Source organism: Mytilus californianus, unplaced genomic scaffold (genome assembly GCF_021869535.1).
Source record: "Mytilus californianus isolate M0D057914Y unplaced genomic scaffold, xbMytCali1.0.p SCAF_6, whole genome shotgun sequence".
NCBI classification, from domain to species: Eukaryota; Metazoa; Mollusca; class Bivalvia; order Mytilida; family Mytilidae; genus Mytilus; species Mytilus californianus.
The window spans coordinates 75615107-75621468 of record NW_026262712.1 but is presented as its reverse complement, the minus strand read 5'-3'; the positions used below and the strand labels follow the sequence as shown (position 1 = coordinate 75621468).

Genomic DNA, 6362 nt, shown 5'->3' with positions numbered 1-6362 from the left:
CAAATATTATGTAACACATAGACAAACGACAACCACTGAATTACAGCCTCCTGATATCATGTTCTCAGATATCATCTCCCATTTAAAAAAAATCACATGAAAAAATGAACCTATTATGTGTTGCTCTCCTAGCTACAAAATTTATCCAAAATCAAAGATGTGGAAAATATTCTATCATAATCATTTGGTCATTAATGCAATTAGTGTCTTCCATGCCCTCTTGAACATAAAATCTAAATATTAAATAAACAACACTCCTCATGCTCAGGTTGGTTGTCATCGTGCAACACAGTTAATAACACCATATAGGAAAAACATAGAACTCCTTTTGTCATATAAAACACTGTCAAACATCCAAACATACTATCCACATTCATCTGTGTCCACACTTGTTCTGTAGTAAAAAATTTAAACACAGTCATATATTTACTAGTAATTGACATCGCAACATATATTCTTTAAAAGTTATATACAAATTTTAATACTTGCCGTGTAGTTACCAAGTCTGTGGAAGACCAGATGTTTATATTCATCCATCCATACCTCTGCTACTCGATACTGGTTACACATTCCATTCATTATAGCCTTATTGTGCAGCTCATTAGACCATATAAGTCTTTTTCTGTATACATGACCGATGTGAGAACATGGTACAATTTCTAAATCACCACCACACATAACATACTAAAAATATATGTCGATTTTTGTAAATAAAACCACAAAACCTTCGAATTCGTAACCAACGCGTTTACGTTTTGCCATAGGTTAGGTCAAAATATTCAAAATATCACGCTGGTTATGAATCAACAAATAAAATTTAGGATGGAAATGGGGAATGTGTCAAAGAGACAACAACCCGACCAAAGAGCAGAAAACAGCCCAAAGCCACCAATGGGTCTTCAACACAGCGAGAAAATCCCGCACCCGGAGGCGGACTTCAGCTGGCCCCTAAACAAAAATTTGTACTAGTTCAGTGAAAATGGACGTCACACTAAACTCCGAAACATATAAATGAACTAAAATCAAAAAAACATACAAGACTAACAAAGGCCAGAGGCTCCTGACTTGGGACAGGCGCAAAATGCAGCGGGGTTAAACATGTTTTGTGAGATCTCAAACCTCCCCTTATACCTCTAGCCAATGTAGAATAAACATGACTGGACAGATTATTTACATCCACTGAACGGCAATAACAACGACTACGGAAGAAATAATATCGTACAAAGTGAAAGTACACTTCATGAAGTAAAAGCAACCTTGCAATAAAAACATTTCTAACGTTCAATACTATTTACATCATATATATTCACTGTTCAATTTCCCTTTTTGGTAATCATCTTAATGTGACAAAAACAGTTTGAGTCGTACAGTTATATAATGTTGATTCGTCATGGGGTTCAGAATGAATGAGATCGAATGACACTGAAAAAGAAACTTGACGACTTATGTTAAAGGTTTCAGTTAAAAGTACGAATAGATAGGGTATTGCCTTTACAACTTATATCAGAACAGACCTTAAACATGAGTTCTTGCTGTTCTCCTCCCCAGACCTTCATACCGGTGTCTAGTCCGCCAAGTTTATTGAAAAACGTCTTGTTGAATACCAGTGCATTACCTTGTATTCCTACTGTTCTGAAAATTAACTGGGTGCGATAAAAATAATACGTGATGAAAAGGCAAAATAAATTATGGTAGTGTTTTTTAAAATTATATCAAATTTTCTATTATAATATTACATTGGTGAAGCATCATTTTAGGGATACAACAGACACACAACTATGTGCAAATAACTAGATTTAGACGTCTGCATCTTTTAATTCGTCTTGAATTTAAAATTAGCATGAAGTTTAAATATGATATTGTCACAAAAAAGTTTTATCAAAAATACCGAACTCCAAAGTAAACTCAAACATTAGACTTTATCAACCAAAAGAAACGAAGGGAAAACAACTGGCATATGGTTTCATTTGGTTCAGGCATTTACCGAAGAAAATGGTGGGATAGACCTGTTTTAATAGCTAGCTATATCTCCTACTTGTATGACAGTTGTTGATAGGTCCATTATATTTACAAAATTGGGTGAGCAACCCAAACAAATATAATAGGTTAATGTGACACTAATTGGGATCCAGCTGTCAAAACTGTGTAAATATACATCACAGACATACAACAAAACTGACTAAAAAAAATCAAACAAACATATACACATAAATTTAATAAAGACGCCAACGGTAAAAATGTTATAGTTGATACTAAATTTGACAAAGACGCCAACAAAAAATGTTTTGTAGTTGATAGTACATACAGTAAATAGTATACACTTTCTCGATATAATACAAGTTAAGTTAAATATAAAGACAAAGGTAAACAAAATGAAAACCACACTGTAAAAACAGTTTGTATTTGGTAATTTTGATTTTAACCATGACTTACCTATAAGGTTTGGACCATGAAATAGACTCAAAGTATTCCTGTTTGTATAATATCCAGTCCTGGTTCAAATGAAAGTCAAATGACATAGCTCTAGGTTTGGGATTCTTGTAGTCAAACTCTAAAGTTTCGGGAAAGATCTGATCAACAATGGGAGCTACCAAAAAATTAGGCTTTTCTCTGATTCTTTGGATTAATGGTTCAATCCATCCTATAAGGAATGAAAAAAAATATTTGAAATAAAACGGGCAGATGACGGACGTCTATTGTGTGTGATTGCTTACACATGCTCTTTGCTTCATGTGAGCTAATGAGAAAAGGAAAAGTGAAATCTTTGACAGAGGCTTGGAAATGATATATTAAAGTGTTGCTTATATGAAATATCTTTTATATCTATGACAGTGTTGAAATAGGAATTTATTATTTTGGCAAACTTGATTCGTCAGTTCAGTATACGCCTCTTTAGTGCCTATGTTTCAAAGCATTATAAGTATTTAGATTAATCTTTTAGTATTGAGCATAACCGAATAAGCTTAAGAAACACAAGAAAAGTACGAACTTAAATCGGTCTTATAAGTTTCTTAATATGCAAGTATGATTACATACGTTTTCGCTTATTCGTTTAAAGACTTTGAATATGCTGGTGGACTATTTGTCCCCGGGGTATCATCAGATCAATAGTAAGTGCTTCGGTACTGACTTGATTTTTTATATAATTTTCTAAAATTTCCCGTTGAAAAATTAAGAAGTTACTAAAAAACTTAGGTTCAAACTCACTCAGGCAAAGATGACCTAGAATGAATTTGGCCATTGTTGTATGTCCCTTTAATTCATATACATAGTAGTTCAAATGTTTCTTTGAACTGTATTTATACATCCTTGGTTTTAATTTCACAGCGTTCCTGATAAGGGGTAAATTCAGAAAAGCGCATTCAATATTCGAAGAATAATGTTGATACTGATAATAATCCGAGATTAACAATATGTTAATTGCATAACCACCTTGATGTGCATCTTTCTACCTTACCCTTGTTATGGCAATATCCGATATATCTAAATACGTACCTTTTCACTTTGCTATGACAGAAACCTAATTCTAAAAGCATCTTTTGCAATCTGTATCATTACAACCATATGTAATACTTACCTTCAGTAACTATTGTATGCGAGTCTATGAAAATGACGGTATGAAATACTAACCTTCATTTACGTCTGTATGAGAGTCTTTGACAATGGCACTCTGAAAATATAACTCTATGCAAGACTATGACAATGTGAAAAACTAACCTTCAGTTACTTCTGTATGCGAGTCTATGCCTATAACAATAAGACATACTACACTTCATCTACTATTGTATGCGAGTCTATGACTATGACAATAAGAAATGCTAAACTTCAGTTACTATTGTATGCGAGTCTATGACTATGACAATATGAAATACTAACATTCAGTTACTTCTGTATGCGAGACTATGACTATGACAGTATGAAATACTAAGCTTCAGTTACTTCTGTACGAGAGTCTATGTCTATGACAATATGAAATACTAAACTTCAGTTACTTTTCAATGCAAGTCTATGTCTATGACAATAAGAAATACTAAACTTCAGTTACTATTTTATGCGAGTCTATGACTATTACAATAAGAAATGCTAAACTTCAGGTTATATTGTATGCGAGTCTATGACTATGACAATATGAAATACTAACCTTCAGTTATTTATCTATGCAAGTCTATGACTACAACAATATAAATACTAACCTTCAGTTATTTTACTTATTACTTCTCTATGCAAGTCTTTGACTATGACAATATTAAATACTAACCTTCAGTTACTATTGTATGCGAGTCTATGACTTTGACAATATGAAATTCTAACCTTCAGTTACTTCTGTATCCGAGACTGTCACTATGACAATATGAAATACTAACCTTCAGTTACTTTTCAATGCAAGTCTATGTCAATAAGAAATACTAAACTTCAGTTACTATTTTATGCGAGTCTATGACTATTACAACATTAAATACTAAACTTCAGTTACTTCTGTATGCGAGACTATGACTATGACAATATGAAATACTAACCTTCAGTTACTTTTCAATGCAAGTCTATGTCAATAAGAAATACTAAACTTCAGTTACTATTGTATGCGAGTCTATGACTATGACAATTTGAAGTACTAACCTTCAGTTACTTCTGTATGCGAGTCTATGACTATGACAATATCTGATTCAGCTTTATTTATCCCTTCCTGTCTTGCAACCATCAGACTTCTTCCTTTCTTTTCTCTTAGTCGAATTATTTTTACTTTTTGTAGATGTGAAATATACCAGTCTAGTCTACCTTTCATGTGATCTAACAGAAGAATTTTAAAATTGGATTGAATATAAACCAATAAAAAAATCATCTTTAAACTGCTATAAGTGAGTTTTATTTATTTCAAGTTTTCTTTGGTAAGCGTTGTCTGTCCCGTTATGCAAATTGACAAAAAGGAGTTTATTTAGGGGAAAAAATGAAATTGTTTTCCTACATTAAAAACATAGTTACCCTTGAGTCCTGTTTGGTCGTTTGCAATATAGATTGCAAAGAGTTGGGGTTCATATAACGCTTTGTTTATTCTCTATAATAGCGTTTTTAAGTATTTATACATCTTTGTCTTTTAAATGTTTATGTCTGAGCGTTCCTGATGAAGAAATGTAGTTCAAACTTCGAAAACAAAACGCATAATTAAATAAATCAAACTTTGGGCGTTAAAAATATTGTTCAGGAATAGAAGATAAATATTACCAGGATGACAATTACGTTTTCTCTCTTCCAAGTCATGTTTGGTACTAAAATTGTTTAACAGAAAAATCAAAGAAAAGAATTTTTAGTTGATGCCGAACAAATATTGAATAAGGTTCACAAGTTAACTTAAAAATAAGGAGATGTGGTATGATTGCCAATGAGACAACTATCCACCAAAGTTCAAATGAAGTGGAAGCAATTATAGGCATTACCCATTTTGGAACTATCGTCCACAAGTATGATTTCTTGTATTAGATTTAAGGGTGTTCTGGACAGAATGCTATGAAATGTTCTCAATAGAATTGTCCAAGACTCATCCCTGACTGGAATTACTATGCTGGCTGGTAACAACTTGTCGTAGATATTATTTGCACATCTGATTGTGTTGCATGAAAGAAAGAAAAAAATTAGATTTAAATTTATTCAAAAAGATTTTTTTTTAATTTTAGATTATAGATTTACAATTGATGTTTTGTAAATCTCTATGGATTTGTATTTTATGCATTCATTTAAGATAGTACATTGTTGATACTGTGTATAATATATGCACTTCTTCAATAATAGTTTTCTTATGCTTCGATCCCACTATAAACTTTATTATTTTCCAAGCATGGAGCCTTTCGACTATTGGTTGTTGTATGCTGTCCTTTTATCTTATGTCTTAAATAATTGACTTACAATGGACCATTAGCTATCTTATAAAGCATATCTAAGTTGTTAGTATTTGATCATCACTAAAGGACGTATGCAGTGACCTGACTATCGTTATTATTTTTGTTTGGTTTTTGTTTTTGGTTTTTGGTCTGTTAAGATTTTTTATATGGGGAATACTTGTGTGTATTGTTCCCATTGTTTTATTGGTTATCATAAGCCATTTTCTTAAACGTATACCGTACATCGTATTGTGTGTTAACATTATCCTCATATTTCTCAAAATTTACTCATATGTTTGATATTGACTCATTATAGTTGTAAGATGTACCATATTCATACCCAGGATCAATATTGATGGGACCAATACTGCGGTGGGAGGAAATAAGATCTGAGGCAAGCTCATTAAATCCATGCTTTTTGAATCCTTCTTTTAATCGTTTGAGGTCGGAAGGACCCAAATCAACTTTGTCAAGCTTAACTGGTTGGCC

The 6362-nt window shown here is 32.4% G+C and overlaps 1 long non-coding RNA gene across 1 annotated transcript; it reads right to left on the bottom strand.

The window, feature by feature from the left end:
- Nucleotides 1-495: 495 nt before the first annotated feature.
- On the bottom strand, nt 496-2603 carry LOC127705164 (uncharacterized). Its single transcript, XR_007983733.1, has 3 exons — nt 2434-2603; nt 1515-1632; nt 496-684 (listed from the first exon to the last, which is right to left on the bottom strand). It is a non-coding gene; the product is annotated as an uncharacterized LOC127705164 (long non-coding RNA).
- Between the last annotated feature and the right edge of the window lie 3759 nt (nt 2604-6362).